Here is a 13,253-nt window from a genome sequence, read left to right as displayed (position 1 = left end):
TTTGAGATCGGTTCAATTTTTTTGTTAGAAATATTTTATTTTTCTCTTTTTAGTTTTAAATATTTACTCACTAAATTACGCAGTTATTTTATTAAGTATTACAATGAATAGCCCAAGTAAAAGTACAGGAAAAATAAGAATAAGGAAATAATGATTGAAAATAAGGAACTCTTCAGGCCCTGGGGTCCACTACCCAGTCTAGGTGATTTGACAAATGTTTCAATCAAACTAGAACAAAAGAAGTTGCTGCCCTGTTGGGAATCGAACCCGCGAACTCTGCATGTGAACTTAACGATCTTATCATATCATAATACCATAGAAAGTTTCCTACAACAACTTTACGATTTCTCAGGCGATATAGTTAGTGCTTGAAAAGCAAACTAAATGGCTTTTACACTGAACTACTTCCGACTTTTCATTCAGCTATAACATTAATATCTATATAACACAAATATCTGATTAGATTAGATAATAAATATGTGAAACGGCTATATATATATATATATATATATATATATATATATATATATATATATATATATATATATATATATATATATATATATAATATATATATATATATATATAGCCGAATATATATATATATATATATATATATATATATACATATACATATATACATAGAACTTCTTTTTTGAAGTCAGCTAAAAATGTTGAGAGATGATAAGACTATAAAAGAGACAACGCGAAGTTCATTAAATACAAATAACTGCTTCTGTATCCTTTAAAATAACTGATAACTTTTTCAAACAATTATGTTTCTTTCCGTATAATCTTTATCAATGTGATTAAAACATCAATAAACCAAAAACAAACATATAATAAACATATTTTTCAGTAAGTAGCCCAACATTATTAGTTAGTCCTATTAAAGGTATAAGAATATAGTGTTACTTACCACAAAGATGTTTACGGCACAAATAGCAATAAGGATAAACTGTGACTCATTTCTCTACAACCAAATTAATCCGTATAATAAAACATCTAGTTTTCAAAATGAAGTAAATGCCTAATTTCTATGAATTTAACAGACATTTCAAATATTAATTTTTACCAAGATAAAAATAAATACCGTATTATGTTGTCATTATTTCAATTTATTAGAATCAAAATTATTTAGAACCCAAACACTTAATTTTAGATTTATATTGATATAAATAACAGATTCATCTTACGCTGAATTAAGATATATCTGTTTTTAATATTTCTCAGAATTTGTTATATATGTTATTACAATATTTGATAATAAATTATGTTGTTATTATAGTTTTTCAAAGTAATCACCTTTTTACTTCATAGTCATACTACTTCATATATAATAAAAATATTACAATCGAGCCTTTTTTAGGTTTGGAAATATGTAAATAATGCGAATACGGTGTCTTATTTTTTTCAGTTCGTTGTTCGACTGGGAACAATCTAAATAATTTCTTTTAACCAGGAAATAATTAAATATTTAATTAAATATTAATTAAAAAATTGACTGACATGAGATTTCTTTAAAGAAATTTGTGATTTATCACTAATGTAATTAATAAGAAATTAACTAATTATTTCTTTGAATTCTCAATATTATACTACATATTCATATGATATTTCAAAATTCCAAAAATACAAGAACCATAATTATCGTTATTATATTATATAATGATCAACCTAGTGACATATTGACTGAAGACGGTTTATTGACCTGTTTGTCTTCTTTAATAATATAAAAGTTGTTTTTAGAATACATTTATATTAACAGCAATAACTAAAATTCCATAATGATTGTGTTCATTCTAATTTATAACCGGTATGATTATATAAATTAGGTTTATTATAATACATAGTATAAAACAAAGTCGCCTTTTCTGTCCCTATATCCCTATGTGCGCTTAAATCTTTAAAACTACGCAACGGATTTTGATGCGGTTTTTTTCAGTAGATAGAGTGATTCAAGAGGAAGGTTTATATGTATGATACATGCATAATATACTAAGGCAACATTGCTAATTTTAGAGGTTTCTAACGTGATGTCGTAAATTAACCTATTTTTTAGGCTTATTTAGCAATTAGCAAAAACGCTGCCTAACCCTACGAGTTAGATCAAATTGTAGCACTTCTTGATTTGGAAAAGGTAATTTTAAACAAAGTAAGAAAATATACTATGGATTCTATTAACGGGTCAATTGAAAAGTCCCCGGCCTACCATATTAAAATACATTTTTTTGGCAAAATTAGTTTCTTTATTCCATTAGTTAACATAATTCCTTTCAAGGGTGATACACTGATTATAGCCACCCTCCAACTTTTCGACACTATTTTAGAGACATCAGTTTGGGCGATTACCTCTTCATTCAACGAAAATTTCTTCCCAGCGAGCATTCTTTTGAGATCTGTGAACAGAAAATCTGGAGAACACGGTGGATGAGGAAGCAATTCGAAGCCCATTTCATAGATTTTTGCTATCGTTTTCACTGATTTGTGACACTGTGCATTGTCTTGGTGAAGCAGCACTTTTTTTTCGTCAAATGCGGCCGGTTTTTTCGGTGATTTCGTCCTTCAAATGGTCCAATAACGCTATGTGATAGTCGCTGTTAATGATCCTTCCTTTTTCAAGGTAGTTAATGAAAATTATTCCAAACTTGCCAGCCCACTGTTGCGTTTTTCCACGCTTTGGAGCGGGTTCATCGTGTGCACTAAACTTGGATGACTATCGATTAGACTTCGAGAGTGAAATAACGGAGCCATGTTTCATCCATTGTCACATATCGACGCAAAAACTCGGGTTTATTACTCTTGATCACCTTCAAAAACTGCTGCGATTTCTCTCAAGCAACTCGTTGTTTGTCGCGGGGCACCCACTTTGCACAGAGCTTTCTCATACACAAATATTTGTCAATGATATGATGTACACGTTCAATTAGTATCTTTACAATGTCTGCTATTTCATTCAATTTCAATTTACGGTCATTCAAAATCATTTTGTCGATTTTTTAATCATTTCACCCCGTCTAAACTTAGCAAACCTATCCTTGATTGTTGATTTTCCTGGGGCAGTGTCCGGAAACTCGGCATCAAGCCAAGCTTTAGCTTCAACTGTATATTTTCCCTTCAAACAGCAATATTTTATTAACACGCAAAATTCTTTTTTATCAATTTTTTTCACAATAACAAAAGTTGCTTCACTCAAAATGTTATAATTCACAAACTAATGATCCGACAGCTGTCAAATTTATACACGCATCTTTTGAGGGTTAGGGTTAACAAAAAAATATATGGATTTAATTCTAATAGCGCCATCTATGTGTCACGCCAGGGACATTTCAATTGACCTGTTAGAACAAAGTCATGTAGCTAATATAAATGTGAGAATTCAAGAACAATACGGCATACATATCAATGCCTTTATTACAAATCAAACATCTTCGAAATCTAAGCAGGGCTAAGACAAGACGGAAATTTAAACCCAACAATTCTAATACTAATGAATGGATTAGTAAAAAAATACCAAATGGTCGGAACAGAATTACATATAGAGTAGAAAAATACGGATAAAAATAAAAATTTTGGCACCAGCTTTTGGATATGATATAATAGTACCAACTGAAAAGCCTGAACACCTACAGAAAATCTTAAACAAATGAAATATTTTGAGAAGGGAATGAAGAACAAAATATTTAATGATAATGAATAAAAGTAAAACGAAGTTATGGTGAGGGCAGAACAAGCAAAGAGAGAACATTATTATTAGAATAAGTAAAGGCTTTTAAGTATGTTATCTGGGTATAGAAATTGAAAGTAATGAAGTTGGTCAAATCTTATCTAATTTAAGAAAAGAACCAGAGAGAATATAATACAGACACTAAACATAACACACCTGCATTATTATATGATACAAAAGGTGCTATTTAAATATATTTATATATAAAATATAAAAAACAATTTCATCAATAAAATTTTAAACAAACAATGGCGCAATTTTCAAACATTATTTCACTATAACTATGGCGCCAAAAAACTTTCCTATGAATCGCAACTGATATTAGATTATATAGATGCGACTAAAGTCCAATCTGTACTAAAAAAAATCAATCATTATGGAGCTAATAAAAGTTATACGGCTTAACTAGGTATCGGTTAATAAAACGTACAAATATCAATTAAAATGAAGTGCGCGTCATTGTTAATCGACAGAATAGATTGTCAAGAATCGCAATAAAAGACTGTAAACAATAATATTATTGAAACAATATGATATAAATAGAATCTAATAACTTTACCGAGATTGTGAATTAATTTTGATGGATTTAGTATATAGAGATTATACCGCATTTTCTCTTTTAACTTGATTCAATTCACCGGGATCAAATTACTTACGGAGAATAGAAAAAACGTTGAGGTTAAATTTGAGAATAGTTTCGCACTTTCTCGAAGCATTCCTTGATGTAGTTAAGTGGAATTCGAAAGAAAATATTTCAAATGAAGTTGTAAGGCCACAAATAATGAATTGAAGATGTTGAAAATCTCTAGCCCTAAACTATTACAATTATTAAATATCTATGCCTTGAAAAACACCCTTAGTCGGTAAATTCCTCGTACAAGAATCGTAATTCAGGATGTAAGGCTATGAAAGTCGGGCTGAAGTTGCTGTGAACTAATATAGTCTACTACAATTTAAGCAGTGATAAATTTGAGGTTACTGTGTGGTAAATTCAAAAAGTCACTGACTTATCAAACAACAACATTCTCTGAGTAATAATGGAACTAACTGACCACTGTTTAGAAAAAAGGTAGGTACAATAATATATTTAAATTAACCATTAACAACGAAGATCGATATAGAAACAGCAGCAATTAACTTTACAAGAATGGTACCCAACTCCTAACAGTAAAACATCTACAGGAAAAAACATACATATATCATGTGCAGTACCAAAAAACAGGTAACTGTAAAAAATAAAATAAAATTCAATAAATCAATATAAGAGCTGAAAGAATTGATCCAAAATACATCCAATACATTCAGGAGTTCTGCAAGGCAACGTACTGAATATACAGGCAATCTACTGACCGGATAAAGAGCTACTGTGGCAATATATGCAGACGATACCACCCATGTTAGTAAGATCCAATAGCAGCAAAGAATTTCCAAATACACATTGGTAAAATACAACCGTAGCTGAAGACATGGTGTCGAAACAGTCGAAACAGTTTTATTATTATTTCGACTTTTAATGGTTCGGTTTTTCGGTTTTAATGATTTTAATGGTCAAAAGGTTCTTGACATTGGTCATTTAAGTTCGAATTATACAGACTCTGATAGCCGTAGTGTAATTGCTTACGCTGATGCTTTTTCTTCTCGATAAAATTAACGGATTTGGCATGAACTTTAAAACAAGAAGATTAACTCACTGAATTACATCCAATATAATAGGGAGTTTTGCAATGTATTGTACTGTATATATAGGCAATCTACTGACGAGAAAAATAACTACTGTGATAATATATGCAGACAATATAGCTATCTTAACAGGGTCCAATGATAACATCAAAGAACCCAAAAAGACGCCTTGATAAAATACAACTGTGGCGAAGACATATTGTATTAAAGAGAATATAACAAAATCTATCAGTGTAACATTCACTCTACCTAGAAGAACCGGCCCACTAGAAAATATGAATCATTTACAACTTCCCCAAACTGAGGATGTTAAATATCTTGGTATGCATTAAGACCGACGCCTAACCTGGAAGAAGCACATACTGGCTAAACGAAAATAACTTGGACTTAAACTATAACAACTATATTGGCATATCGGGTACAAATCCAAGTTATCATTAGATAACAAGGTATAGCTATACGAATCAATACTTAAGCCTATTTGGTTATATGGCAGCTAACTCTGGGGTACTGCTAGCAGGTCTAATATCATCCAACGATTTTAAAACAAAGTGTTGCGTGCCATTGTCAATGCTCCGTACTATATATCTAATAAAGTGATATAATACAATATACTTCTAGAGCCAATATCGAGTAATTTAAAATGGTTGTGTTCTGTACTTTGTGTGCAATGTGCTCGAAAATTAGTCATTTGGGCGACTATAGTGAAGTGAAGTACAGTTATGGGACATATACTGACTTTAGAATAATATTTAAAATAGGACTAACTAATTAAGATAATTTTTTACTACGAGGGCAGTGATTCGATTGAGAGATATTCGACCTAATGATTAATTTCAAATGGCATCATTTTCGAGTATTCTAATCTACTTAATTAAATTGAATAACTAATTAACTAACCGAAAGTTGCACTAATCAAGCAAAACATCACAATTTAGGTTAATATCGAAATATTTTGCTGCAAATCTCTTTTAATGGCTACTCCATTCCGTCATTAAACCAAACCATATAGAAAAAAATTTCTACCTATTAAGAAAAACTACTAATAGTCGAAAAACTTTTATTATTACTTCGACTTTTGATGGCTTATTCAATTTTAATTACAAACGAATCGAGGGCAACGCTTTTTCTCAAAACCTAGGTTAAGAGGTTCTTGACGCTGGTCATTGAAGTCCAAGTTAAACGGACTATTAGCCGTAATGTAATTGTTTATGCTGATGCTTTTTCTTGTCAATAAAACAAACAGATTCGAATAAAAGTAAAATATACGGTGGTTGCGCCATAGAACGTTTAGATAATAATATTTGGTTTTATAGTACGGTGACTGGTTTTTATTTTATTTAAATTACAATAATTGTTGCGTTTACATAATCATAAATCATTGGTCTCGTAAATATCATAATGTTGTTGTTTTATGGTTTGTAAAAACTAATGGTCTATTTTAAAAAGTCCAAAAAAATCAAATGTGATAAAAAATGGAGACTTTTTTCAGTATACAATGAATAGCACTGCATTTTTCATGCTACACTATATTTTGATCACATTAATACTTCATCAAAGTTCAGTGGATATATTCAATCAAAAGCATGTTTTGTGCCACCTAGTGGTGTGGATGTGCTATGTTTATTGTCTATACACTCTATCTCCATGTACCTTCATTTCTCTCTCTTGCTGTCTCTTTGCTTTGGCTATAGTTGTTATTCTGTTCAAAATTATTTATCTGATACGTTCATAAGGTTGCCGTAGGTCGCCCTCTGATTGTTTCCCATTTTCGATTTATTTGTCTTGCGTCCTCTATGCGCTGTAAGTGGTTTCACCAATTGAGTTGTATATTTTCTTCCACTGATTAAATATTGAGATCTTTTCTCATTTCTTTAATTATCAGCCGTGTTACAGTCTGGATTCTTGACTCTGGGGTATATCATTATTGCTGCTTGTATCTTACTTTTATCTCTTTTTGTACACTACCATTTTAATTATGTTTGATATTTTCTTTCTGTTAATGAATTTACTATTTATAGCGAAGTACGTAAGTACGGTTCATGGTTTTTCATTTATGTCATTATTTTTCATCTCATTACTTCTATTTCTATCGATTTCTATGTCCAGACCTTTAAATACATGTTTATTTTCTATTTTTACACCACAAATATGTGTATTGACCACTTCACTATGATTATATTCATTTTGTCGTTTTGCTTTCATTATTATTCTGTAGAATATTATCATATTCCATCTGTTTAAGATTTACAGATATTATTATGGCACTATTTGTAAAATCTCCTATTGATATATCTACGTTTCCATATTTTGTAACTGTATATAGTCTATTTGGCATTCATTTTATTTGGCAGTTATTATTTCATACTTCAATATTATGTTTCACTACATAGTATAAAACAAAGTCGCCTTTTCTGTCCCTATATCCCTATGTGCGCTTAAATCTTTAAAACTACGCAACGGATTTTGATGATTTTTCAATAGATAGAGTGATTCAAGAGGAAGGTTTATATGTATAATACATGCATAATATGCTAAGGCAACATTGCTAATTTTAGAGGTTTCTAACGTGATGTCGTAAATTAACCTAATTTTTAGGCTTATTTAGCAATTAGCAAAAACGCTGCCTAACCCTACGAGTTAGATCAAATTAATGTACTACAGTATTGTACACCATAAAAAGGTCTACAAAAAAGTCCGCGATGGTATATGTTTATCTTTTAGGGATAACCCACATTAAGCATTTTTATTGTTTACTTTTTACGTGAGAAAATGGCTTATTTACGAAGCTATTATATTTTAAGCAATACGGCATTAATCCTTATCGAATTAAGTACCTTAAATACAGTGTGCAATTAATATAGATCAATATGGTTCCTTACAGCATGTAAATTAAACAAATATTTTCGGAGATATTACAAATTTAAAATTTGCGTTTAAAAATGTGTAATGTAATAAAAATTGTATGAATTTAGATATTCCAAAGATAGCAGGAAATCTTCATAGTAAGTATAGGGGAAGAGGAATTGTTTTACTCCAAATTTAATGCGTGCAGGCCAAGGGCAGTAATGAATGAACCAAAAATACTGGATCGATTTTAATCATGTTTTCATTGAGTGACATAGGCATATATATTTTATGCCCGTGCAAAGTCGGAGCGGGCCGCTATGTTTTTATATACAACGTTCATATTTTTTCTGTAGTGTATTTAATTTAGTATTAGCATTGCACCCGTGCGAAGCCGGGGCGGGTCGCTAGTATATTATAAAGGCTGAGTTTAAATTTCGACCTTGTCTAAATCCTACTTGAGTTTTGGTTTTTGACTTCATGTTTTCGGCGCCTATAAAGATAAAAAGGTATGTGCACCTATATTGTTAGATATAGAACTAGCCTTCGATAAGTTATGGCATAACGGTCTTGTTCATAAGCTATAAATATTGTTACCGATACAACACACTGAAGTATTAAAATCTTACATTATATCCTGAATATTTACAGTCAAACAAGCCGAAGTCTAGGCTATAATAAAAGAAGTTAGAGCAGTATACCGCAACGAAGTATATTGGGGGCAATTCTTTACTGAGTCTGCACATGTAATATACTAAAAATGGGAAATATCATGAGAGCTACGTTTGTTGATGATGTCGAAGACAATAGCGAAGAAGCCACACGCGACCCAAACCTGGAATATCATGTATAATCATATCACCTATAGACCACACAAGAACCATAAAAATAGCAATAATATATAGCAACAACGCTAAGTATCTCGGAATGAATCTTGATGCTGTGGAATAAAAAATTAACTGGAAGAAACATGTAAAAAAAGAAAAGGAACGAACAAGAATTGAACTATAGAAAATATTAGCTGGAACAAAATCACATAATAATAAATTACATAATAAATTGCTATAATATAAGCAACTATTGAAACCTATATGGATATACGGATTCAATTATGGGGATGTTCGGCGAAAACTAATATAAATACAAGTCTTCCAGAACAGAAAATACAAGACCTGAGAAATCAGAATATAATAAAATTTATATATACCTGATAATTAAGATTTTAATGTACACCAAAAGGTGAAGGATCATAATCTTGATTTGCCACATATGTGACATCACTAAGCTTGAGGATTATTCGTAATATATTTATAAAAATCATGAATCAAAAATTGCAGCCGCGTGTTACTTTTTATCATATCGGAAAAACACATGAATAGCTATCACTTGGATTAAATCCAACTATAAACAACTCACTGTTAATCTTTTTATAATAAAAATAAAATTCCAAGACATACTAGAATGTTAAAACCAGTGACTCAATCGTTACATGCTACGAAATAATTGTACCTAATAAAAATATCACACATATTTTTAACATTGATACTATGTAAAAAATAGATCACCATTATGTTTATTTCTTTTTTATCAAAAAACTGGCCTGGTTACTGGCCTCACAATTCGGGCATTCATTTCCATTTTTATGCCATCAATTTAGATATTTATTTCTGGCTCTACCATCACCATGATTTTCAGTTTGATTAAATTTATAATCAATCCACATTCACCCACTATCATACTCGTATTTCTGAAAAAAAAATTCTGAAGATGTTCATATTTATTTTTTCGGGGGTTGAACTTTTCTACTATTTGTCTTATATTAAATATATGGTCTTGTATACAATTTCCCTGTGAATCGAATGAATCCGAGAATGATTTGAAACTATTTTCTTTAATTTGCTCATATCTTCATTCGCTACTACATTCGTTAGCAAAATTATTTGAAAAACTCCTGTTAAAACGTGTTACTGTTACTGTTAAACCATTTATAGAAATACCAGATCTTTACTTTAGATTTCTAAATCACCTCTCGACAATCGACCAAGTGCACAGAATAATAGTGGCTGTTGAAAGAGCATTCGAAGAAAAGCAACACTGACCTATGATATTCCTGGACGCATCAGAAGCTTTTGACCAGGAATACCATTTGGAATTAATCCACAAAATGGACAAATTTCTACCGCAGAATTACTGTGCACTGCTGGAATCATATCTTCTCGAAAGAAAATGTAGAGTCTCGCATGAAGGGGCATTCTCAATCTATTTTGTCTGGAGTTCCCTAGGGTAATATCTTGGGAGTACTCCTGTGTCTGCTCTTTTTATAGCTGATATCCCAATAATAAAAGTAACAGTATTTCGAACATTTGCCGACGACACTGTTTTCATGGCAAAATATATATGTCTGTCTAAGGTTGTAGAAAAAATACAAGTAGCAGTCAACAAGATCTACAAATGGACTAGAGACTAGAAAATACAGCTCAATAGCTCCAAGTCTGTCCATGTTAATTTTGCGTTGCGGTGAAATGACGAAAACTAAACTATTTCACTTGAGGTATGCGTGTTTCATCAAGCAGAATCACGTCGGCATATATCTCGATAATAGATTAAATTGGAAACATCATGTCAGATAAAAAGCAGAGTAGATTAGACTCAAAGTCAAGCAACTGTACTGGTTAGTCGGAAGATACACTCAACTTGACCTAAAATCAAAGAGATTGGTTTATCGGTCAATCGTAAAGCCAATTTATACCTATGGGGCGCAAATGTGGAGTTGCACTAAAACATCAAACTAATTGGTAATCCAAGGCAGCCAAAACAAAGTTCTACGATTAATTACAAATGCTTATTGCCACGTAACCAACGAAGAGCTGCACGAGGACGAAGATTTCGCTTTAGAAATGAGATAAGCTAAATCACAGTAACGTGGAAGCAATACAGCTACAGGATAACGCGCAGGAAATCAGAAGATTAAAGCGAACCAAACCATATGGACTTGTATGGTATATAAGTGTACTATTAGCTTTAGCTTAAGTATATTTTAATTTTAATTTGGGAAGTACATACTAACGTATTAATTCCGTACTCGCCTTTCTTGTGTATTAATACAAGTACAACTGAAAGTAGTAATACATTAATTTGTAAATTAAAATTTTACTAAGTATATCTAAGGTAAGAAGTAATTAATAAAAAAATATATCTTCATGGCTGGCACTTTTACCTTACTTTTTACAGTTCGAAACAATAAAAACTATTCGCCAATGCTGTAGGATTTGTTCCCCTTCACATACTAATTCTGTTAATTTAGTTTATCGTTATCACGTTAGACAAAAAGCAAAACACATTAGAACCAAAATAAAACAACTATACTGGTTAGTCGGAAGATACTCCCAACTTGATCTAAATTCAAAGAGGTTGATCTATAATATGGGGTGCAAATATGGGGTTGAACTAAAAATTCAAATCAACTAGTCATACAACGCTATCAAAACAAGGTTCTTCGACTGATTACCAATGCCTATCACTATGTAACTGATGAAGAACTGCACAATGACCTGGAAATCAAATGAATTTTCGAAGTTTTCAAAGATTTCGCCTTAAAACACGAAAGAAGATTACTAAATCATACTAACGTGGAAGCAATACAACTGCTGGACAGTACGCAGGATGTCAGGAGATTGAAACGAACAAAACCATATGAACTTATATAAAGTATATACATTTAGTGTAAAAAATTTTGTAATACAGGACTACATACTGATGTATTTTCTCGCACTCGTCTTGCTTGTTAGTACATAGGAAAAGTAGTAATAAATTAATTGTAAATTAAGATTGTACTAAACGTATCTAATAAAGATGTTATAAAAAAAAAGTTTATCGTTAGTAGGTAATTTTTTTCCCAAAAAGCACCACGGGACGTTAATAAAATACAAACAAATACAAGATTGCATGTTAATATAATTAAATTGTATTATAACTACATTGCCGTGAATAAACGTGGACATACAGTTCTAAAATAAAAACAAGAAAGCAACAATAGACCCAAGAACAACTTCCTAGATTCTAAGCAAATTGTCCTTCATGCTTGTTTATAATACAATCATATGTCTTACATCACCGTATCCCTATTTAACCAAGACAAATCTAATTATGGGTTTCAAATACGTTATGAAAATATTATTCGCAGTGTAAATTGTTAAGTAATCTCCGCTAATATATCACTGCGGTTTCTTTTAGTACGATAAATTCGATATCTTCTTCCGGTATATCGCACTATTTTTTTATGTAATTGTCTGTTGCATTATTAGCGATATTTTAATTAATGCGTAGACCAACTTGGAGAGCTTGTATCAATTAAGAATTAGAAAATGTATTGTAACATACTAATCGATTTTATTTCCGCTGCGAGTACAGACGAATAGAAAATGTGTTCTTGTATGTAAAAGTGGCAAATAATATGTAAAAGTGGAACATACATTTAAAGATGTTTCTTTTTTTGAAATATAAGAAAAATATATGCAATTTAAAGTTTTTTTTGTAACATCTTTATTGGATACGCTTAGTACAATCTTAATTCTAAATTAATTTATTACTACATTTCATTTGTACTTGGATTAATTCACAAGCAAGACGAGTGCGAGAAAATACATCAATATGTATTCCTCAATTATAAAATTATAATAACTTATAGCTATAGTTTACACTAAAGGTATACACTTTATAAAACTTCGTATGGTTAGGTTCGCTTCAATCTCCTGACATCCTGCGCGCTGTCCAGCAGTTGTATTGCTTCCACGTTAGTATGATTTACTAATCTTCGTTCGTTTTTCAAATCGAAATCTTGTATAACTTCGCAAATACATCTTATTTCCAGGTCATCGTGCAGTTTTTCGTTCGTTACGTAGCGATAGATATTGGTAATCAATCGAAGAACCTTGTTTTGATAGCGTTGGATGATTAGTTGATTTGAATTTCTAGTGCAACCCCATATTTGCACCCCATA

General features: G+C 31.1%; 1 protein-coding gene across 4 annotated transcripts in view; it reads right to left on the bottom strand.

Moving 5' to 3' along the window:
• LOC143202962 (SH2 domain-containing protein 4A) overlaps positions 1 to 13,253 on the bottom strand; it is a 175,571-nt gene that overhangs the window by 28,671 nt on the left and 133,647 nt on the right. The gene's annotated exons all lie outside the window — the stretch shown is intronic.

Source organism: Rhynchophorus ferrugineus, unplaced genomic scaffold (assembly GCF_030347505.1).
Source record: "Rhynchophorus ferrugineus isolate W39M unplaced genomic scaffold, kcgeb_rfMv2 rfM1, whole genome shotgun sequence".
Lineage (NCBI taxonomy): Eukaryota > Metazoa > Arthropoda > Insecta > Coleoptera > Curculionidae > Rhynchophorus > Rhynchophorus ferrugineus.
This window is presented reverse-complemented; position numbering and strand designations above follow the sequence as displayed.